The following is a 24,996-nucleotide window of genomic DNA, read 5'->3' on the forward strand; positions in this document are numbered from 1 at the left end:
TATTACATTTAAGGCCTGCAGCATTTTCCAAGGGAAAAAGGGGTTTGGACAGGGCAGTTTATTCTAAATGTAAGAATTAATTAATCATTTTTACAGCCAGTTTTCTTGAGAAATGTCAGGGGATGAAAACATGAACATTTCCAAGTCACTGAATATTCTTAGACTTCATTTACAGCAATCATTCAGAAATACAAACAGTGTGGTACTTTATGGTAAATCTGTGTCAGGTAGGCAGTTCTCAAAAACATCCATGCTGGAAGGAGACAAGTGAGGAAAGCCACCAAGACACAACTTTGGAAGACGTTTTGGCTTCTGTGGGTGTAAGCGGAGAAACTGGGAATAGTGCAGTGGAATTTTGCATGGAAAATAATACTGTGCGCGGGACATTCGTCACGAAATGCCCCGCGCACAGTATTATTTTCCATGCAAAATGCAGTAATATGTACTTGTATGGGGTGGGTATTTGGTTGAAGCCTTATGTGTTTGATGTAAACTGGATATACAATGAAAAAAATTGGAGATTGGCATAATATTTATTTAGAGGATGTGACAAACGGTGACCATGAAAAGTCGGTCACGGTCACCAGCCTTCAAAACAGTTAGTGCCCATGGCATGGGCAACTTACACATCTGTGATGGCACCATCAATGCTGAAAGGTACATCCAGGTTTTGGAGCAACACATGCTGCCATCCAAGCAACATCTTTTTCAGGGACGTCCCTGCTTATTTCAGCAAGACAATGCCGAGCCACATTCTGCACGTGTTACAACAGCGTAGCTTTGTAGTAAAAGAGTGCGGGTACTAGACTGGCCTGCCTGCAGTCCAGACCTGTTGCCCACTGAAAATGTGTGGCGCATTATGAAGTGCAAAATACGACAACAGAGACCCCGGACTGTTGAACAACTGAAGTCGTACATCAAGCAAGAATAGGAAAGAATTCCACCTACAAAGCTTCAACAATTAGTGTCCTCAGTTCCCAAACGCTTATTGAGTGTTGTTAGAAGGAAAGGTGATGTAACACAGTGGTAAACATACCACTGTCCCAGCTTTTATGAAACATGTTGCAGGTATCCATTTCAAAATGAGCAAATAATTGCACAAAAACAATAAAGTTTATCAGTTTGAACATTAAATATCTTGTCTTTGTGGTGTATTCAATTGAATATAGGTTGAAGAGGATTTGCAAATCATTGTATTCTGTATTTATTTACATTCCCAACTTCATTGGATTTGAGTACATTAACTCACAATCTAAAATAAATACTTTGAAAAAATAAAAGCTTATTAAAGTTCAGAGTTCTCACCTGATTGTGAGAACCTGCGCATTGAGACACTGCTCTGTTCAGCCCCCCCCCCCCCCCCCCCCCCCCACCTGTGTGAGTCAGATGACTATGCAGCTCCGCACACACACAGACAGCTCGTTTGATAAACTCCATATTTTAGAAAGCTTTCAGCAAGTCCTCCACTGCTTTTCTACTGTTTTTTGAAAATTTACTGTCCAAATGAAGGCTAGATGGCTCACTATCCAAAACTCTGTTATCTCCAAATGGCTCAGCTGTTTAAGGCGAAAGTTTGAAAAAAAAAACTGTCAGACTTGTGAATACTTTTAATCACAAGACAGACAAGAGTTTTAACAAGACATTGGTCTAGCAGGGGAAATATCTACTAGACATAGACCAAAAATAACGTCTGTGACCTCAGACCAGTGGATTTCTCCATCCCTGCATGGTTATCTTTACCAGTTGGACCCTGAATGACTGTTGTGTATTTTTTTTTTTTTTTAACTAAACTGTGCAAGAGTTAGTATCATCTATTGGTGAGAGTTATATATTGCATTACTGCATCCTCAAACAGTTGTATTGTTTTCCCTCACATTTCATCTTCTTTGGCGACAGGGTTCATGCTACTTTACCTTATGTTGTGAAAATGAGGCTCCATTTCACAAAAATAACGGTTTTCAGGTGCAACATGCTGGCCTCCAATGAAGGCGTCCCCTCCTGTGTAGATATGAAGGGCTCATTGTCATCTTATGAAAACACATTGATTCGTTGTTGGAGGTAATATGCACTAAGGAAGAGATGGTCATCAATGCTGTATTCCACTCCTGCTAATATGGACGTCATGCTTGATAGACTGCATAATGGAAAGATTTCAGACTCTGTGCCCCAGTACCAATACTAATCATTGCTAATATTCCATAGAAAATTTGCTTTTTTTCTATTGAATGGATGAAAAGTTACTTTTTAAAATGGACTCACAGAAGGAAACACAAACATGTTGAAGAAGCAACTCTTGGCCTAAGTTGGTTTCTTTTTGAATTGTATCACAATCACGCATGGTGTTGCGTGTGTCTTGAGGAATTGTTTAGGTCATGTGTCTGTCCGACTGCTACCAAAATAACTCAAAGACCTTCGATATGATTTGCACCAAATTTTGTGAAATAAAAAAACAAAAGCTAGGCAATGAGGTTTGATTGATCATATGACCTTTGAAGAAAATGCAGAACCATTTATTATGGTGTCATTAATTTGGGTGAATCAGTGTCAGACATGTAAGGGGTGGTGATTCATGTTTGTAAAATTTCATACTGTCTTCTTAAGTTAACTATTTAAACAGTTCTTTTAGTCAGACAGGGAAGATTGTTTACATGTTTCGGCTACTTCCTGTAGCCTTCCTCAGAAGCGTCACAAGATGGGGAAGTGACGTGTCCTGTAGGCTGCTACTTCTTGGTTTGGCCAGACAGCAGGTGTAACTTACGCCCCCTACTGTCTGACGTCTTCTCCAGGACGGCATCCCATGTATGTGATAGGGTGTAGGCCCCCTCATCCCGGGATGAGGGGGCCTACACCCTATCATTATACTACCAGCAGACAAAGGTCGCACCACAGTAGTTATGGATAGGGACAGTTACAACAACAAAATGGACATCCTGCTTAAGGACCACACACATACCACACACTGCAAAAAGACCCAACAGAACAACTAAAAAGGACTCTTAAATCATTACTCAAACCCATGTTAGCTGAAAACAAATAACTCAGGACTCATACAACATCTGGTGCCCACAGCCACCATCACCCCCCGGATATATGGCATGCCGAAAATACACAAGCCTGACACACCACTCCGCCCCATTGTCGATAGCATAGGATCCGTCACTTACAACCTTTCCAAATCTCTTGTAGAAATCATAAAACCCCTTCTCGGACTCACTAAACAGCACTGCAGGAACTCACAACAACTGGCAAAGGACTTACAACAAATTACCATCGGACAGGATGAAATATTCATATCACAAGATGTCATATCACTTTTCACAAAAACCCCAGTAGAAGCCACACTCAACATCGTACACAGTAGACTCAGTAAGGACAAATCACTCCGGAAACGAACCAAACTGACAGTTGAAGACATCATGTCACTTACTCAGATTCGTTGCCACATCCACTTACTTTCAATACAACAACACCATATACAAACAGACTGAAGACTTTGCCATGGGAGACCCATTATCAGCCATTATGAGCGGGTTTTTCATGGAGCATCTGGAACAACAAGCCATATCCACAGCACCAGCAGATTGTAGCATATCGTTTGGAAAAGGTGCGTCGATGACATTCTAGAAAAAATAAAAACCGGACACACACAACAGCTTACAGATCACCTCAACACCATAGACCATACAGGCAGCATCAAATTCACGTACAAAGAGGAAACAAACAATGAACAGCTTTTTGGACTTAAAAATACACCACAACACAGACGGCAGCATCAAACTTAAAATACACAGGAAACCCACTCACACGGACCAATATTTGCTCTGGACATCAGAACACCCCACAGAACACAAGTTGTCAGTAGTCAGAACACTGTACAACCGGGCCACCATAGTCACAGATACACAGGACAGGGAAGAGGAGGAGACACACATACACAATGCACTCACCAAACTGCCAGTATCCACAATGGGCAATAGAAAAAGGTAAAAAAACCAGGTACAAACACAGAAAACACGTACAAAAGAAGAAAAGATCAATAAAACAAACCCGCCATAGTCACACTGCCATATATATCAGGGGGGGGTCACTGAACGCATCCAAAGAGTCATGAAAAAATACAACATCAATACACCGGCCAAACCACACACCAAACTCAGACAGCTTTTAGTCAGGCCCAAGGACAAGATAAAACCAGAACACAAATGCGATGTAATATATGAAATACCATGCCTATCATGCAACAACACACACATTGGGGAGACAGGGAGACAATTTGGGACAAGGAAAAATGAACATCAAAAAGAATGTGAAAAAGAGACAGCCAATAGACAAACGAGCAATAAAAGAACAAGCTGAGCAGGAAAATCTCAAATCAGCCATATCCGACCATTGCAAGAGGAAAAATCACATCATGGACTGGACCAATGCCAGGGTCATACGTGCTGAAAGCAACAAATACCACCGCTGGATCAGAGAGGCCATCGAGATCCACAAGCGAGGTCCAAGAAGCATGAATCGGGATGAGGGGGCCTACACCCTATCACATACATGGAATGCCGTCCTGGAGAAGATGTCAGACAGTAGGGGGCGTAAGTTCCCCCTGCTGTCTGGCCAAACTAAGAAGTAGCAGCCTACAGGACACGTCACTTCCCCATCTTGTGACGCTTCTGAGGAAGGCTACAGGAAGTAGCCGAAACATGTAAAGCAGGTAAAACAATCTTCCCTGTCTGACTAAAGAACTGTTTAAATGGTGGCGATTCATGTTTTGTTCTTTAGGTTTAATCTGCTGTAATGCAGTGCAGTAAGATTATGATAGAATTACTTTATATACAGTGTTTAAACTGTATGGTTGGGAAACTTGAATGGTAACCAGTGACCTACAGTGATGATGACTGGATGTCTGTGGTACAAGATCATCTTTGGAGGATCCTTGGGTACTGCTGGAATGACAGTGTCAAACAAGCGGTTACTTCGGGTAACCAAGTGGAGTGGATACAATTATGATTACGATCCTGCCAACAACACCAAGTGTGGCAAAGTGAAGTGGTTTTGGTTGGGGGAAGAAACCATAAATTATCCCAAAAAGGCTACACTAGCTCGTGGAATAAAGAGAGGTGTGTAATCAAAGGTAGATTTATTTACACAGGTTTAAAAGAAGTCTTACAATTATATACAAATTGTTCCCACCATTACAAATTCACAATTCACCAAAATACACATTTCACCGTTAACATTTCATTGTTTTCTATTCAACCAGTTTCCTTATATTGCACTTTCCCACCCATACCAACCTGAATGGTCGGACAAGATGACATTAACCCTGAGAATTCACCTACCATTAAGCCCTTAAACACCCCACTTGTTAGTTTCCTTGTGGGTCAGAAACCCGGGAAGGCCTAGAGGTGACATTTGCTCAGCCATGAAAGGGAACCCTCCCTATCACACTCATGTGCATAGTGGCCAGATGCTTACACCTCCAGCATGTACAGGGGGTTCTACCGCTTTGCCATGATGCGTGGAGAGAAACCACGGTCTGAGTGAGCTGTTCAGTTGTTCTTGCTGATTCTCAAGCAGCTCCAGAACTTCACTCAGCCCTGATGCCGGTAAGGGAGGGGATCGAGCACCCCCCCAACCTCAAATTGGAGGCCATGAATAGACGGAAGGGAAAAGCTACGTCCATGCTCAACGGGTGACAGCTCCTCCCTCTCCTATGTTGGACTCTCATGTACAAACCGCTTTTAACTCCCTCGCAAGGAGAATTGCAGCATTTGGCATACCGCCAGGTGCACTCTGTTCGACTTTTTCCCATAAGCGACATCAAAGCCAATGAAAAGTCCTGCAAAGTTTGTCCATCTTGTTGTCTTCTGGAAAAGACAGCTTGCTGTAAAGTTACATACGGCTGCGCACAGCCATACAACTCCTGAAGAATCTGCAAAATTCAAGCCGGGTCCTCCCAATATTTTATCGGACAGAATTTTATCTCACTCTTTAGCCTCACCTTCCAAATGATCTAAAATGAATAACACCTTATCATGGAATAAAAAGAGAGTGTGTAATCAAAAGGGAGACTAAGATGAGGAGTTTTACTTGCATTGTGAGGGAACATCTGCTTTGACATTTTGGCCATGTGGTGCATTTCTCTGGACAGGTTCCAGCACATAAGTGTTGGAGTATTGAGGATCCCAGTGGCTGGAGAAGGCCAAGGGGATGAACACACTTCACCTGGCTGCAGTAGACAGATTGTTATTTTAAAGATCTGGGGATGGGCTGGTTGTTTGCCTGGGTGGTTGCCATCCAAGATCCAAGGCGGATCTGTGGTGTCATCGATGCAGCAAAGTGTGGTACAAGCGCATGCTCCCAGACTTAATTTGATTTAACGCTATTTGTATTCAATTCCTTTTTATAGTAGCTTGCAGTAAGCATTGTGTAATAGTTAATAAATAAATTGATTTTTAGGAAAATTAAACATTAGCAAAAACTTGATATGGTAAAACTTTCAGTATCTAATCAGGTCTAATCAGTCATGGTTAAAAGGTGACACCATTTGCGTTTGTCTGCAGAAGTGTGTTACTGTATGCTCATGTGTTGACATTCTACACTATCCAGAGAAGAACATTACTGGCGTTGTGAAGGACCGGGTCTGATTCTTACAGTTGTTTAGGAAGTAGGAGGCGAGTAATGTGACCAGCTAGAAGGATCGTGATTAATCACTCCACCTTCTGATTTACATTCCACTTCATTCAGTCCCTTTGTGCTTTAGTGCTGCAGTGACTGTATGAACCTAAACCGCAGGAACATCTCTGCACTGGTTACAGTATTAAGTTATTACTTGAAAACTGTCATGACTACCAGTGGCATGTTTCAGTTCCCTGAAAAGGACACCAGAAAAAGCTACAGTATGTCAGTTTGATTTTTTTTTTAAGCTACAGACAGAACAAGTAACCAAACGACAAAAATTAACCATCTATCTGCACGCATTTTGGCTCTGCACTCTCACACACTTTGTCGTGACAATCCCACCCGCTGTGTTCCCAGCTGGACGCCGCGTTTTGTGCACTGGACGCTGCATATAGAAAATAATTTCTTTGTAGCGGACTAATCATTTTCTCTGAGTTTGGCTGTTGAAAACGCCTCTAATCGCTTCTGGAATCACAGAGGACCATTTCATCTGCAGCTTTTCTTTCTCTCTTTTCTGTGCTTCATGAGGTGGAGAATGCAATTGCAACCACCTAAAAGGTAATTATTTGTCATGTTTATATTGTAATAGCTTGGTAAAACAGTTGCATGTTCATTCCTTCTCATGAGCAGCTGTAAAAGTATGTTTATGTTAAGGTGCGTTTACACATAAGCAAGACGTGTTACGAATGTCATTTTTCTGTCATTCGTGACACATTCCTGACATTCTTAATGTGACTTAACGCATCTGAATAGGTTTCTTAATAGTGCGTGTTGGTGCATGATATTCTTGATATTCATGGAGCATGTTTTTGCCTGTCAAAAAATCTTCCACAAATGTCACACACCACCCGTCTCACGTCGTGGAGGTCGCAACTGAGTGTATTGCTCCGTCTTGATGAGTATTGATCCTTAATAGAACGTGACAATGTTCGTAGTGGTTCCTGTGATGGTTCTTGGAGCCCAAACTATCACGCGTTATTAAGAAGTGACACGGAAACTGTCAAGTTTTGATAAAACTTGTAACGCGGCGTCACATTTCACTGCGCGCCACGACGGATCAGTTTTCTGTCATGTGCGCACAATTAAAATCGGCTTCAAATGTCGGTCCACAGTTCCTGCTGACGCTCCTCAGGACGCTCCTGCAGGTGTTCCGCCTGCTGTAACCGATGGAGCGGGAATGAGAACAGTCCTGAACCAGAGGAGCGGGAGGAGACTCGCGTGCAGCCAGACATCGCTGCACCTCCTCCAGTTCGGCGGAGGAAGAAGCGTGCGCACAATTAAACCCTGTGCTGCACAACATTGTTTGATTGCTGACACCAAGTCGGCTAAAAGTCAAATTTCAGTGCTCTTCAGCGCGCTCCTGCAGGTGTTCCACCTGCTGCGTGTGCCTGATGTTTGGGAAAATGCACCAGATGAAAGCCGCATGAAGCCACACATCTGGCGCTGTCCTTTCCTCCTCTCTGCGCCACTCCATGGCACAGAGCCCAACTACGCATGCAGTCACAAAGTTCTCCTGAAAAACTGGAGCGATCTGAATTCGGTTGGATGAATATGGTGTGTGTGTGAAGACAATTCACCTCGTTCACAATGTGACAGAACTTAATGATGCGCTGTTACGTGCAATAGCGCGCGATAGCAACAACGCGGAACACTATTCTTGACCGTGCGTAATGGTTCCTGATAATTCTCCGGCAACACGTGCCATTAATCGTAACGTGTGGTAACAGGTTGCAGCAGTTCCTGAGGACACCTGATGCCTCTGCCCCGAATCATCACATTCGTGGCATTCGTGACTTGTCATGTGTAAACGTAGCATTAGATTTAACGTCTCATAATTGACGAGCTGCACTGTGATGCGGTGTGCTGACACAATCACTTGCACTCACACACAGTGTTTGTTAATTGTTTGCGCAATGTTCACGTGAAGTTCATGTAATTAATGCATGATGGAAATTTTTAACATTTCAAAATTTTATTTACGCTCGTGCACGTAGCTGCGCGCAGTTTGCAACGAGTTTACTCTCCTACACAGCAGAGTGCGTGCAATTGCGCAGATCAAAGTCGTGCAAGTGTCAGGGCTCCTTTAGTCTTGATTCACCATAATTGAAAACACAGACAGTCCCAATTCCTTACTCAGCTTCGCAAGTGCTGCATTCAGGGAACCCAATGATTCTGCAAAGATCACAGCAGTCAGTCAACCTTTCCTCACCAACAAAGGCACTGACGTTGCTGGTTTTCACAATCCTACCTGACATTCAGTACTTATAGTTTATGAACTGCTTTGAAAACCGTGAGTCTAAGTCAAATCCTCCTACAAATGACTGAAATATAGTCAATTCACAATAATTTTTGTACAATGCAGAAATAACATTTTACCCACAACTCAAGTGATCATTTTATGTTAAATATTACGTATGAATAATGTGCAACATGCAATCCTGCCATACGTTTGGATACACTGACAGTAAGGTACATGACAACACAATTTGGCTAAATGCAGTGCCGTCTGTTATTTGATTGGCAATAGATGCCACGAGGGGCATGAGTCTTCTACTGTCTTTCATTCCCCTTCCACTGGAATGAATAACTTCCAAAAAGCAAAAACTAGAAAAGGTTCCACCTATTGGTTGAATGTCTGGCTTCTTCTAATTAGAATGTTAAGTTTTTATTTCTGGTGCACTAGTTATAATACAGCATAAATTACACAAGAAAGGAAATCTGTATAGTTTGTGCAAATTATACATATATATAGTGTTAGGTTTAGTGTAATAGTACAGTGTTGTGTGGAAGAGGCAATGTGAAAGCATTTCCCTGATACAAACTCAGCCTCTGTGAGTCATGTGGAAACAGGGGAGCTCCGGCTTAACTTCAGATATTGGATGTTTGGAAGAGAGAATGTAGGAAGGATAAGAAACCATGAGGGAAAAAGCGAGATTTAAAGAGCAAAATACACTAACATTGGTAGTGAGCGAGAGTACTGGTTCGAAAGAGACAGGTGCATAGCTATAGGGAGAAAGACGGAGGAGACAAAGGGGGTGGTGGTTTTGCTGGGCCTTCTGTTGCCGTGGCCTCCCTCTCCTCTCCTAGCTGGTCCTCTGGAGGATTTCCAGAGAGCCCTGCTGTGCTTAATAAAATCCAGTCAAGCACCAGGCAATGCTCCAAGACGTGCTATTTTTCTCCACTTCCAAACCTGGGTTGGAATTTTGAAGGAGATGGAGTTAATAAAAGAAGCAGGGATACAGAATTGAAACAAGGAATTTTTAAGGCCCTTCACAGTCAGCATGTTGGCTTCTGGATTTTAGTGCTAACACCATTGGTGGACCAATCAACTGAAGGAACCCCTATGAACTAATTAGCTCACTACTGACCATTAATCAAGGAAAAACATTTCAAATTCCTACTATTCATTCAATTCCCTGTCAGACCAGAAAATCACAAAGGCGTTTAGGGCAAGAACCTTAATACCCTAGCAACTGTTGGGCAGTTGATCGCCTAATATGGCAGAATGCTGACATCGGTGTGTGAGTGGGTGAATGGGAGGCATCATTGTAAAGCCCTTTGGATAAAAGCACTGTATAAATGCAGTCTATGTTACATCATTGACAGATGTTTAAAATGCTTTAAGTGTTTAAAAAAAGTTTGAAACGGCTATGGACTAGATATTAATTTTTGAACTGTTCTTGACTGGTGTAATACCAATGTCAAAAAGGTAAAAGGATAGTGTGACAGCAGTGAGATGACAGACTCATTCAAGGTGGAGGTGGGATTACACCAAGGATCAGCTCTGAGTCCTTTCTTGTTGACAATGGTGATGGACAGGTTGACTGATGAGATCAGAAAGGAGTCTCCATGGACGATGATGTTTGCAGATGGCATTGTAATCTGTAGTGCCAGTATAGAGCAGGTTGAGTCTAATGTGGAGATGTGGAGATATGCTCTGGAGAGAAGGGGAATGAAAGTCAGTAGGAGCAAGACAGAGTACATGTGTGTGAATGAGAGGGAGCTCAGTGCAATAGTGCCGTTACAAGGAGCTGCAGTGGTGAAACTAGATGAGTTTAAATACTTGGAGTCAACTGTCCAAAGAAATGGAGAGTGTGGTAGAGAGGTGAAGAGAGAGCAGGCAGGGGAGAGTGGGTGGAAAAAGGTGACAGGAGTGATTTGTGACTGAAGAATATTCGCAAGAGTGAAGGGGAAAGTTTACAAGACAGTAGTGAGACCAACTATGTTGTACGGCTTTAAGACGGTGGGACTAACAAAAAGACAGGAGGCTCAGATAGAGGTTTCTCTTCTGGAGTGACAGGGATGGACAGGATTAGGAATGAACATATCAGAGGGACAGCTCAGGTGGGATGATTTGGAGACAAAGTTAGAGAGGTGAGATTGAGATGGTTTGGACTTGTGCAGAGGAGGGACCCAGGGAGAAGGGCACTGAGGATGGAGCCACCAGGCAGGAGGACAAGAGGGAGGCCACAGAGGAGGTTTATGGATGTAGTGATGGAGGACATTCAGGTGATTGGTGAGAGGACAAGGTGAGTTTGGATTGATAGACTTTGACAGGAAGCAGAATGTTCAACAACATTACACCCAGTTTGGCGTCTCTTCACTGGCTTCCTGTCTTTGTAAGGTCGGATTTTAAGGTTCTGCTATTAACCTATAAAATTATTCACGGACTAGCACCCCCCTACTTAGCTGACGTAATTAAACCCTACATACTGGCCTGGGCTCTGCGTTCTCAGGGTGCAGTACTACTTTGTGTACCTGAGGTGAATAAAAAGTCTGCAGGCCACAGAGCTTTCTCTTACTGTGCACCTGTTTTGTGGAATGATCTCCCTATGGAGATAAAACAGTCAGTAGAGACATTCAAGTCCAGATTTAAGATGCATTTATTCTCCCTCTCGTATGGCTAGTATACTGACATAGTGTGATGCTATGCCTCCTATCCTTTAAAATTCATTTTATTAGTAACGGAACAGGTCTCTGCCTCAACTTTATCTAAATTCAGGGTCTGTTATTGAAGCTTAGGGCTAGCAGCCGCTGATCACCTTTGTATTTTGGTGTATATATATATATATATATATATATGTATATATATATATATATATATATATATATATATATATATATATAGTAGTGCTATGTGACTAAAATGATTAATCCTGGTTTTGAGTATATTTCTTATTGTTACATGGGAAACAAGGTACCAGTAGATTCAGTAGATTCTCACAAATCCAACAAGACCAAGCATTCATGATATGCACACTCTTAAGGCTATGAAATTGGGCTATTAGTAAAAAAAAAAAAAGTAGAAAAGGGGGTGTTCACAATAATAGTAGCATCTGCTGTTGACGCTACAAACTCAAAACTATTATGTTCAAACTGCTTTTTTAGCAATCCTGTGAATCACTAAAGTAGTATTTAGTTGTATAACCACAGTTTTTCATGATTTCTTCACATCTGCGAGGCATTAATTTTGTTTGTTTGGAACCAAGATTTTGCTCGTTTATTAGTGTGCTTGGGGTCATTGTCTTGTTGAAACACCCATTTCAAGGGCATGTCCTCTTCAGCATAAGGCAACATGACCTCTTCAAGTATTTTGACATATCCACACTGATCCATGATACCTGGTATGGGATATATAGGCCCAACACCATAGTAGGAGAAACATGCCCATATCATGATGCTTGCACCACCATGCTTCACTGTGAACTGTGGCTTGAATTCAGAGTTTGGGGGTCGTCTCACAAACTGTCTGCGGCCCTTGGACCCAAAAAGAACAATTTTACTCTCATCAGTCCACAAAATATTCCTCCATTTCTCTTTAGGCCAGTTGATGTGTTCTTTGGCAAATTGTAACCTCTTTTGCACGTCTTTTATTTAACAGAGGGACTTTGCGGGGGATTCTTGCAAATAAATTAGCTTCACACAGGCGTCTTCTAACTGTCACAGCACTTACAGGTAACTCCAGACTCTTTGATCATCCTGGAGCTGATCAATGGGTGAGCCTTTGCCATTCTGTTTATTCTTCTATCCATTTTGATGGTTGTTTTCCGTCTTCCACGCGTCTGTTTTGTTTTTGTTTTTTTTGTCCATTTTAAAGCATTGGAGATCATTGCAGATGAACAGCCTATAATTTAAAGTTTTTCCCTCTCCAATCAACTATTTAATCAAACTACACTGTTCTTCTGAACAATGTCTTGAAGGTCCCATTTTCCTCAGGCGTTCAAAGAGAAAAGCATGTTCAACAGGTGCTGACTTCATCCTTAAATAGGGGACATCTGATTCACACCTGTTTGTTCCACAAAATTGATGAACTCACTGAATGCCACACTACTATTATTGTGAACACCCCCTTTTCTACTTTTTTTTTTACTAATAGCCCAATTTCATAGCCTTAAGAGTGTGCATATCATGAATGCTTGGTCTTGTTGGATTTGTGAGAATCTACTGAATCTACTGGTACCTTGTTTCCCATGTAACAATAAGAAATATACTCAAAACCTGGATTAATCTTTTTAGTCACTTAGCACTACTATTATTCTGAACACTACTGTATATTTATATATATACATATACATATAGGTATGTACGTGGGTGTGTATGTATATATATATATATATATATACATACATACGCACATATGTGAGTGCGTGTGTGTAGATACATATTATATATATACATACATATTGTATTTCTACCTCATTTCTTATGTCTTGTACTGTTACAAGTATTATTATTATTGCTTATCCTTGCACACGCTGTTCGATGAACATTTTCTTCTACTTGCACCCACCTTGTGTGTTTTCTTAAGGGCTGACGTAACGTGAATTTCTCCTCTGTGAGATCAATAAAGTTTATCTTTATTTTCTCTGCTTTCCTGTCAATTTACTGCTGATGAATTATGCCTTAGGTGTGGGGTTTTTTTTTTTTTTTTAAAGGCCGACCGATTTTTGCTCTTTTTCTCTCTGTCCGAGGTGTGGAGGGCATAGCACGGGATTGGCAGCTACGGACCACGGGATGCTGGATTGACTGTGAGATGCCATGCCTGAAGCTGATGCAGCAGATGTTTTGATTTCATGATTTTTGTTTCTTCAGCTTTGTGAAACTTTGTGAAAACCTTGTAACTGTTCTGAGCCTGCTCTGCTTGAGGTTTGTTCCTCAGTATCATCTGAGGGAGGCTTTCCTTACCACCGTCACCTGTGTACTTGCTCCAAGGGTTGGTAAGGTTAGACCTTACTTGTGTGAAGTGCCTTGAGGCAGCTTTGTTGTGATTTGGCGCAATATAAATGAAATAAATTGAAAAAAATTGAAATCTACTGTGGCAACCCCTAACGGGAGCAGTGCTCACTTTTGATTGTCTTTCCACACTTCGGCAGACATTATAGTCTTAATTTCACTGACAAAGTATTTTTTCTAGGGTCTAAGGAAACATTGCCATTGTAGCAACCAAAAATTAAATTTGTCCTGTATTAAGATTCTATTAACCACTGAGGAGATAAAGCAGATTTTGCACTTAAATTTCTCAGCAGATCCATTTTTAAACACTTATTTGCAAGACCTTTTACAAATAACACACACACCTTCAACCACTTAGTCCAATTAAGGGTCACAGAGAGTAATAATGATAACTAAAACTGTCTCCAGTTTTACATTAGATTGAGTGTCCCAATTGTATCTCTACCATGCTGATCGATAAGCACCAAGCTCATTTTATTTTGTAAAAAATAATTCAGTAAATAAAAGCACTGAATTGAAGGTCGTTTTTTTTTTTTTTTTTTTTTTTTAACCCCTGAATGCAGTACAGTTCTGTTCATTTGTATACACATTTGTATCAGCATATACTCTAAATGCACAAAAATCACAAAAATCTTTATCAGCACAGTTTTGTATGCTGAAAATAATTTGGCAATAAAATTCAGATTCATCCAAAAATCTACTTGGGGTGGTTAAAGAGAGTTTTTTTTTTATCCCCCCCCCAATATGAAACATGTCCGTCTGTCCGTCCATCCATTTTCATTTGTTAGCGCGAAATCTCAAGAATAAGGTAACCAGTTTCATTCATATTTAGCAGAAGGGTGTACTTGGGTGATCCACTGACACCACTCAATTACGGTAACCTAGGGGTCAATTTCACAGTCACAACGAGATATTCGAGATATTGTCATTGTCACCCTTGTTAGCGTGATATCTCAAGAACCAGTTGACCAATTTCATTCATATTTAGCATAAGGGTGTACTTGGCTGATCCCCCAACACTAGTCGATTATGGTGACCTAGGGGTCAATTTCAAGGTCACAGCGAGATAGTCAAGATATTGTCATTGTCACCCTTGTTAGCGTGATATCTCAAGAACCAATTCACCAATTTCATTCATATTTAGCATGAGGGTGCATTTGGCTGATTCCCCGACACCTTGAATTACTGATTTGTGTGGACCGGGGGATATGTCCTTTCCTGATGACTCTTGCTTTTTTGTTGGCTTCGTTTCAGTCATTCAGAGCTAATGCCGGAGCTTCGTGGAAGGAGGAGCCGCAGTAACATTTACAGACTGATGTCAGAACTTGTCAGCTGAGCAAGTACTGAGTCACTGAGTGTGCGTGCCCCTTCAGGCTGTTTGGAAATGTGTGCAGAGAAAGAGAGAAGGGCTGTTATTCCTCTCTGACCTTGGCTTAGGTTTCACAGAGCCTGCGGTGTCTCATGACCCTGTTTAGATTGGGTCCAGGAGCGACGGCTGCTTAAACCAGTTACACTGCTAGAGCCTCATTAATTTGTTCTCTCGCTGCACCATCTTCCTCTTGTTCTCTGAAAACGGTCTTGAGCTTCACAGCAGATGGCAGACTGCGTGCAAGTGTACAGTCTGTTTACCGATGTGACGGCCACATTACTCGTAACACATTTTACAGTGGATTATGTAAAACACTGGTAATTGCTTTAAACTACTTCGAATCTTGTCACATTTTACACTAGATGCTAAATCTTCCCTCGCTCTGTGCTGCAGTAGTCATACTCCAGGCTAGTTGCAGAATTCCCTAATGAATACCACTGGGTACTAAATCAAAAGCTGAGAGCTTCGCTGTCGGTTTGGAATGTACGAGTCATGCACAGCAGGAAGCTGCATGTCCTTAAATGACCCACGCCCTGCATGACACAGCAAAGGCACATGAGTTACTGTACGTGTGGCTTTTTGTTTTGTTTTGTTTTTAGAGAAGAATGTAGCACAAGTAGTAGAGCAAGTTATTCATGAGCTGAAATGTCAGTGGTTCAATTCCTAACTACAGCTGAAGTGTATATTGAAGTGTGCAAGGCAGAATTCATTCATTTCATGACAAGCTAAACAGAGAAAGCTCAACATCAGAAAGGGCACTCAGGTATAGATCATGTGCAGGTGATATCACAGATCATGTGATATGTGCTTATGTAGCCATATTGGAGGACAACTTCCACATTGCATGAATGGCAAACAATTGAATCTTACATTTAGCAGGTGTATTCTTTCACTTTATTTATGACTATCTACACACATTATAAAAATAAACACCTGCCTTAAATAAGCGGAGGCATTATGTGCATTAAAAAGATTACATTTGGACAAGTCACTCTTTTTTCTAAGTTTGCTGCAGAGTGGTACTTTAAAATCGTAAAGCCTGATTTATGCTTCTGCAACTCTGTAACTCCGTGGCCATGCAATGACGTTGATGTGCGTGACAGTTGTAAAGTTCTCCGTCACATATTTATGGAATTTTTCTGGATTATGCTTTTTCTGGATTAATTTGTCCCTCAACAACCTCCTCTTTCTACAATCATCAACCTCCAAATCAAAGGTAAGGTGTACAATTTTCCTCCATGAATTGCAGGTCATTTGAGTGTCTTTTTCTAACTCTGATTTAATCACAGAATTATGGTACCCACTTTTCTCAAATCGGCGAGTGTCAGTACTGAACTTTAATTTCATACCTCTGTCACTGGGCACATCTAGACCGCTTTGTTCGGTACATGCAAGGGGTTTTTAATGAAAATGCATTGTGGTTGGACAGGATTTTTTGTCTGATGTGAACAAAAATGCTGTGTAAAAAAATCCATTATATATGGGGATGTTACATGGAAAACCATACAACAGCATTGGGACTTTTGTTTTTGTCTGGTGAGTGCAAACATCTGGGTTATACGATGATGGTTTAGATGAGTTTTACTGTACTTACTCTAGCTTTTATTACCGAGGTGTCATCAGCAACCCGACTGATGACCACATTCTGTACCCATCTAGCCACAAAGAAGCTGTAGGCATCCAAACTTTTATACGCCTTCAGGGCTTCTCCTGTGTGGGGTGATTGAGTGTTGATCAAGTAGTTGAAAATGTCTGGATACCACATGTCTGGCTTCCACTCAAAATCAATAAAACTGGTGAACTTCTCAAGGGAAATCTTGTCGGGATCCACGGCTGTGTCTTCTCCAAATGCCTCTTCTGATATTCAGGATCAAGCACTTTTGCTGCATCGGACAAATTAGCTTGGCCGTCCACCAAAGATCCAGCATCGGCCATGCTGTGGTGTACACGGAGCTTGCCATCCAATATGGCTGTGTACACAAAACCACGTGATGTGTGTGATGTCAGTGCATATTGTCTATAGAACTTTAGCCAAAGGTCAGGTCTTGGAGCATGCTCCATTCTAGGTGATTCTGCTCCACCACACTGTGGAACTGCTCTGGACCATGGATGGCACCAACTTGTACATCCATAGCTCCTAAAAGTAGCCGTCTATCTGCCATACAGAGGTGGAACATGGACGTCTCCTTGGCCTTTTCTATTTGCTAGTTGCTGGCATGTGTACCAATGTCATGTGAATCTCCCCAAGTAAAATTTTCTTTGACACAATCATTCCAGTGGTATCCAAGAATCCTCTGAAGAGTCCCAATACCAAAGACATCCAGTCATTGCCTTTTGGTCAAAACTGCCAAGTTACTAAACCTGAGACAGAAGCAGGAAATGGTGTAGAAAAAGGAACAAGAAGATTTTTAACTGCTTTCTGTCCTACCAAGTTTTTGGGATGCAAGATTTGCTAAAAGTGGAGTGCTTGCAACGCGACAGTGTAAAACTAAATTGGCATTGTCAGTGTGGACACACAGCACCAAAGTATGTGCTTCCAGGTCACAGTTCATGGCTATCCACCAGTGTAAACAGTCATATGGGATGTTTAGAGAACAATTATTTATAGCAATAAAAGTTATTTCCAGCGCTTAAGACTGTGTTAAGCCAGTTTTCCAGGGTCACATTGTTCAGTGCAGGGCTGTCATAACAGGACAATGCCAGTGGAGTGGTTGGAGGAAAGAATTTTAGCTCATTCACAAAAGCAACAAAGGGCCAGTTCATTCAGTTCCCTTTTCCATCTGAACTGAAAGATCCCAAATGCCATTATGAGTTGGCTAAATTAGTAAGCAGACCCTAGATATTCATATTTGAGTGATTCAGGGCCAGGTACACACTAGTAGCCAAAACTTTAAGCATTATACTGTCGTAATTTTGCACCCAAACCATAAATTTCTACTGAAATAAGCTGGGTTTCCGTGTCACATTTTTGCAAAAGTTCAGTGATATTTTCAGAATGTCAATAAAACACAATAGTAAAATGACAGTTTCTACTGAGTGATATATTGTGACTGCAGGGTTTTGGCCTCTCATTATAACAGTCATTGTGGTGAGGCTCTCGCTGGAACTCTAATTTTAGTAGTCATGGTAACACATGGGTAAGTCCTGCTATTACCATTTCATTGTTGATTTGAATCCTATACTACTGGAATGTCATCTTTTATAAAGGTATAACAAGCTCTCTGTCTCTCATGATTCTTCTCCAATTGGTTCTCCAATTGGCTCTCCAACTGGTTCAGAATGCTGCAGCCAGACTTTTGACACAAAGCAGAAAGTTCGACCACATACACCCATTTTGGCATCCCTTCACTGGCTTCCTGTCCCAGTGAAATCAGATTTTAAGGTTCTGCTACTAGTCTATGAAATTGTTCAGACTCGCACCTCCCTACCTAGATGACCTAATTAAACCTTACGTACCGGCCCGGCCTTTGCCTTCTCAGGTTGCAGGACTACTTTGTGTCCCTAGGGTGAATAAGAAGTCTGCGGGTCATAGAGCTTTCTCTTATCGTGCCCCTGTTCTGTGGAATGATCTCCCTGCATCAATAAAACAGTCAGATTCTGTGGAGACTTCCAAGTCCAGACTTAAGACGCACTTATTTTCCCTTTCGTATGGCTAGCATACAGGCATAGTATAGTTCTAAGCTTTTTACTCTTTTAATTCATTTTATTAGGAAACGGAGTGTGCCGCAGCCTCAACTTTACCTAAATTCTGGGTCTTTTAGTGAAGCTTAGGGCTAGTGGCCGGCAATCACCGTAGTATTTCCTGTTTTTGTTGTTGTTTAATGCTGACAAATTATACTGTGTTTCTTGTCTTCCTGATGCCTGACTCTGTTTTTTCCTCTCTGTTTAAGGTGCAGCTCCATCCAGAGATGTGTGTGGTATTTATGCTGGAGACCCTCCTGTCCTATGCACCAACACCATTTCCTATATATTCGTTTTGTGAATTGTTTTGTAATTTGTGTCTGTAGCATGGTCCAAGCAGAGGGTCACTCCTTTGAATATGGTCTGCTTGAGGTTTCTTCCTTAGAGGGAGTTTTTCCTTACCACTGCTGCTCTGGGGGTTAGTAAAGTTAGACCTTACTTGTGTGAAGCGCCTTGAGGCAACTCTGTTGTAATTTGGCGCTATATAAATGAAAATAAATTGAAATTCTTTCTGTATGTCATATAACCTATAATAATGGGAAAAGTGTTTCCATTCAGTTTGGTGAAATAGTGTTTTAGTGTTTTTTTTTCTTTCCAAAATGAATGTTTTCATTGCATGTGCTTTCAAATTACACAGTTTGGAAGGTAATTAAAATAACCAAGTAGCTAATATTACCTAGCTATAGATAGGTGCTAACATACAATTAAAAACAACAACACCCCCTCCCCCCAAAATTTCACTCTGTGAAAATACTGCAGCACAGACTTCTCAGATGGTCTTTTAGTGCAGTTGACTGGCACAACAAACCATATCATTTGTATTCAAATGCTCATAAAGGTGTTTCATGAAAAATACCCAAATTAAAACTTAGGAACTTAGGAATTAACCAGCTTCAACAAAATAAATAAATAAAAAGGAATCCATAATCAGTTTCTTAGTTGGGATCCTGAGGTTCTGGTTTCCATCAAACACAGAGGCCCACCTCAATTATGTAAACTATGTGTGGTCCCAAGCCTTTTCAAACCAACACACATGCACATACACACCCTGTGTCTATTTTAGCCTTTCATTATGTTTCAATAACAGTTTTTCCCTTCTTTTTTTTGGGCCAGGGTCACCATAGCTGCTCAGACATGGATCTACATGGTGATTTGGCACAAGCTTGTTTAAGCCCAATGCCCTTCCTGAAAACTCCACATTACACTGAGAATTTTGACCTTGAACTAAGAGCCTTCTGATTTTGAAGCAAGCGGACTAACCACTTGGTCACCATGCTGCTTTATGTTTCAACAAAGAGAGAAAATCAAACTGCATTTTCTAAACAGTTGATAAACATAATGAGGTCCTGTTTAGCACAGCATGTGATGCCTTCCTTTTGATACGGACTACAGAGCAATATTCTGAAATTTGGGTATTGTAAAGGCTTCCAAACATTCAGGAACAACGGTTCGAGTTTGCCATCACTAATTTGCAGGACTGACAAAAAGGTTTTGGAGTCATACCCAGCCAAACGTTCTATCCACTCTAATCCCAATTGTACGTTCCTGTTCTATTGCATATTTTGTCCTGTATTTTTCCACACAGTGGGCATGATATTTCTCCCTGCAGTGGCTTAAATTGGTAGCTGACACAGACGTGAAGACAGGTGCTGTGGGCAAAGTGCACTAATGACATGGTGTGCCCAGCATTCAGTTCTGCCATAGCTGTTGATATTTTTTAATAATTTATCCAACTTCCACCAACTGTCCAGCAGGAGGCAGACACGTCTGTAGGATACTACATAAGCAAAACACTGCTTTTTCGATTAATCTGATACAACTTCACCAGAGACAAAAGCGTTTGTCCTCATTATACGAGGTGCATTCAAAAGGTGTTCAACCTTTGGCTGCGAAAAATACAATGACTTACTTGGGGGTCTGAAATTCTAATACTCTTCGAAGAAGTCTCCTTGGGACTACACAAAATTCTCCCAGCAGTTCTGCCACTGTTGGAAGAATTTCTGGAAGCCCGCTTTTGGAATGGTGTCCAGCTGGGACATCACATTCTGCATGATGCCTTCTTATGACTCAGAGTTCCTTTTAGTGTTGTTCTGATCTTGGTGAACAGCTAAAAATCAGAGGGTGCCATGTCAGGAGAGTAGGGAGCCTGACGACACACAGGAGTGTTGTGTTTGGACAGGAAAGCTTGAACCAGTTGAGCAGAATGGGTGAGTGCATTGTCATGATGGAGCCGCCACCTTTTGCCAAAATTGTGCTCTGGAAGCCTTGACTTAATTTTTTATAGTCCCCCCCCAACCCCCCACCATTTCTTAAATGGCTTTTGGTACAGGTTCTCCAAGGTGGGCCATAAATTCAGCCAAAGATACTTCAGTTAATCCCAAACTATGCCTGTCAGACCTTTAAATGCTTTCGTAAGCAATTTCTTCAATTAGTGGGATCGTCGGGAATATGCTGACTCAATGACAATGTAACAACTAATTTTAAAATAACATTATATGGAAGTAGGAATTATACTTGACTTAAACACACATTTGATCTAATAGAATCTGTGCAGTTGCAGGAAACTGATCTCGAAGGGTTTTTTGTACCCAGTTATGGCCTCAAGCATATGTAGTGGGCGAGACATATATATATATATATATATAAAAACTTTCAACTTTCCTTTTAAATAAAATATGGCTCCTTAAGGTGCATTGAAAGGCTCTATGTCACTAAGGAGGTAGGTCAGTGGGACAAACACAAAATGCCCGAATGTGGCCCGCATTTTTGCATTTTCTCGTCATATCATCCCTGAAATAAAGCACAATTATCCCAGCTTCTCTTCTGATTTCACACATAATGCTGGAAGGTGTTTGCACACAGAAGTATGACAAAGAGGATTTCATAGAAAGAGACAAGCAACAGAAAGAGGACTAGGCCAATAAATGTACAATCACAGAGTTACTGACCTATGATGATTCAATTTCAGAAAGATAAATTCATGCTGATGAGCAGTAGGTATTTTGCCTGCAGCAGCTCATTCATTCCACAAAAGCAGGTCCTGTCCGTTGATGTTCCACAAACATCGCTACAACAACATTGTAAAAAGACATGCACGTGGAGGCGGTTCATTCAGGCCCGAGGCATCGGTGGCGGCGATACATCCAGGCCCGAGGCGTCGGCTACATCCGAGGCTAACGGCGGCTACATCCGCGGCTGGCGGCGGCTACGACCGCGGCTGGGGCGGCTGTGAACGAGGTTAGCAACGGGGAGGGTTGGGGTGCGGCTACCAGACCTGTGGTGGTGGAGGCTACTGGTGAGAATTGTTTTTGTAATCAATAGTGGCCATACTGAGCCACGACAGTCGACATGGCACCACCCAGGAAAACAGATAAACTCGAAGATATAGAGGAGATAAAGACCTCATTAAACCATATATCAAAAGACATGTCTAATCTAGACAAACTGATGGTGGAAATTAAAGAACTCCAAAATCTGGTTAAAGAGAAGGACAAGATCATTAAGAAACTTGAGCAACGTGTAGATGAACTTGAACAATTTACTAGAAAAGATGACGTTATAATATCTGGACTAGAAACAAGGCATCGGACATATGCAAGGGTGGTGGATTCTGGTGTAGCCAGTGGGGAGGATGCACCACCTGAAGAAAGACAATCATTGGAACAACAAGTTACAAACTTTTTATATCAAAAAGGTGTTGTCATCCATCAAGACACAATATCAGACTGTTATACTATTCCAACTAAAGATAGAAAAAATAAACTATCTAACATTGTTATACGATTTACAAGCAGAAAATATAAAAATGAGTTATTAAGACAGGCAAAGAATTTGAAAGGAATGAGTGTCTATATAAATGAGCATCTAACAAAAAAAAATGCAGATATTGCTAGGGAAGCAAGACTACTAAGAAAACAAACATATTGTTGCTACATGGGTCTGGAATTGTAGGGTGTGGATTAGAGTGAAAGAAGGAACAAACGGTATACAAATCAAAAACATGGAGGACCTTACGAAATACAGACCTGAATAGACAATCAAATATAACATCTGTTGGTAATTGGACCAACAAAAAATCAGATCAAACATGGAAACAGAGGATAAAATATATGACATAGACACTAATATTGATGAAAGTACATTTGACTTAAAAACGATTGGTTGTGAGTATTATACAGTAGAACAGCTGAATAGTGAAAAAATTGCAGAAGATACCCTGTCACTCATACATATAAACAGTTGAAGCTTGTATTGTAAAATGTCACAAATAAAAGATTATTTAAATCAGTTTAAAAATAGATTTAGTATTGTTGCAATCACTGAATCTTGGCTTAAAGATGATCTCATGGATGAAGTTCAAATGGAGGGATATGAGCTGTATTTTGTAAACAGAAGATATAAAAAAGGCGGTGGTATTGCTCTGTATACAAAAACAGATCTGATGTGTACAATTGTTGAAGAAATGACAATTATGAATGATGTCATAGAAATTGTAACAGTGGAACTTGTACATGAAACATCTAAGAATATTTTAATCAGTTGTGTATACAGAGCACCAGATTCTTGTGTTGTGAAATTTACAGATAAAATAATTGAATTATTCCATCAAATTAAAAACAAAACGCTTTTTATGTGTGGGGACTTTAATATTAACATAGAAAGCTCCAGCTGCCAAAGATTAAGTGATTTTGTGAATTCAATGTATAGTTTGGGGTTATTCCCCTTGATAACAAAACCAACCAGAATTACATCGCAAAGTGCAACGGTAATTGATAATATATTTACAAACAGAACAGGAAGAATGGGATCTTCATGACAGATATTAGCGACCATTTACCAATTTTTTCAATATTTAAATATAAAAATAGGTACAACAAAAAAACTGATAGAAACTTTAAAAGAGATAAGTCAGTAAAAGCCTTAGAGGCATTAAAATATGACCTTAAAAATCAAAACTGGGAAGAAGTTTATGGCAGTGATGTTAATGTAGCATATAACTCATTTATGAAAATATTGATGAAATCATACAATAAAAATTGTAAATTAATTGAAATTAGTAAGAAAAGAGTAAATAAACCATGGCTGACAAAGGGAATAAAAAATGCTTGTGCAAAGAAAAACTATTTATACAGGTGCTTTTTAAAATTGCAAACAAAGGAATCAGAACATAAATACAAAAAATATAAAAATAAACTATTAACAATAATTAGGAAACAAAAAAAAGATTATTACAGTGAAAAACTAAATAAGAGTAAAGATAATATGAGGGTAACATGGGGAATTATAAAAAGTGTGATTGATAGTGATGGAATGAAAGAAACTATTCCAAATTACTTTGTTAAGGAAAATAAAGAGATATATGATATAAAAGAAGTTGCAAATGGGTTTAATGATTATTTTTCAAATGTAGGGTCAAGTCTGGTGGGAAATAAACCAATAATAGAAGATAAATTATGTACATTGGTAAATACGGTCAATAGTATTTTCCTGGACAATGTGGAAAAAGATGAAATAAGAAATATTGTAAAAAAACTGTGTAAGCAAAAGATCAACTGACCATGAAGATTTAGACATGATGACTGTAAAAAGTATAATAGAAATTGTTATTGAACCATTTACTTATATTTGTAATCTGTCTCTGTCAACTGGGGTTTTTCCAGATGAAATGAAAATTGCTAAGGTAGTCCCATTATATAAAAATGGAGACAAACATAATTTTTCTAATTACAGGCCAGTATCATTGCTTCCACAGTTTTCTAAAATTATGGAAAAAGTTTATGTAACAAGATTGGATAAATTTATTGAGAAACATCATATTTTAAATAATGCTCAGTATGGATTCAGAACAAAACATTCGACAGCTATGGCAATTATGGAACTAATAGAGAAAATATCAACAACAATAGATAATAAGGATTATTTTGTAAGTATTTTTATTGACCTGAAAAAGGCTTTTGATGTTATAGACCACTCAAGATTGCTCCACAAGTTACAACAATATGGAATAAGAGGTGTTGCACATCAGTGGGTAAAAA

General features: G+C 40.3%; 1 protein-coding gene across 2 annotated transcripts in view; it reads left to right on the plus strand.

Annotated features, from left to right (window-relative positions):
* Positions 1-24,996, plus strand: part of nr3c2 (nuclear receptor subfamily 3, group C, member 2) — a 218,334-nt gene that overhangs the window by 181,406 nt on the left and 11,932 nt on the right. The window lies entirely within an intron of this gene.

The sequence above is a fragment of the Thalassophryne amazonica genome, chromosome 15 (genome assembly GCF_902500255.1).
Source record: "Thalassophryne amazonica chromosome 15, fThaAma1.1, whole genome shotgun sequence".
Taxonomy (NCBI): Eukaryota; Metazoa; Chordata; class Actinopteri; order Batrachoidiformes; family Batrachoididae; genus Thalassophryne; species Thalassophryne amazonica.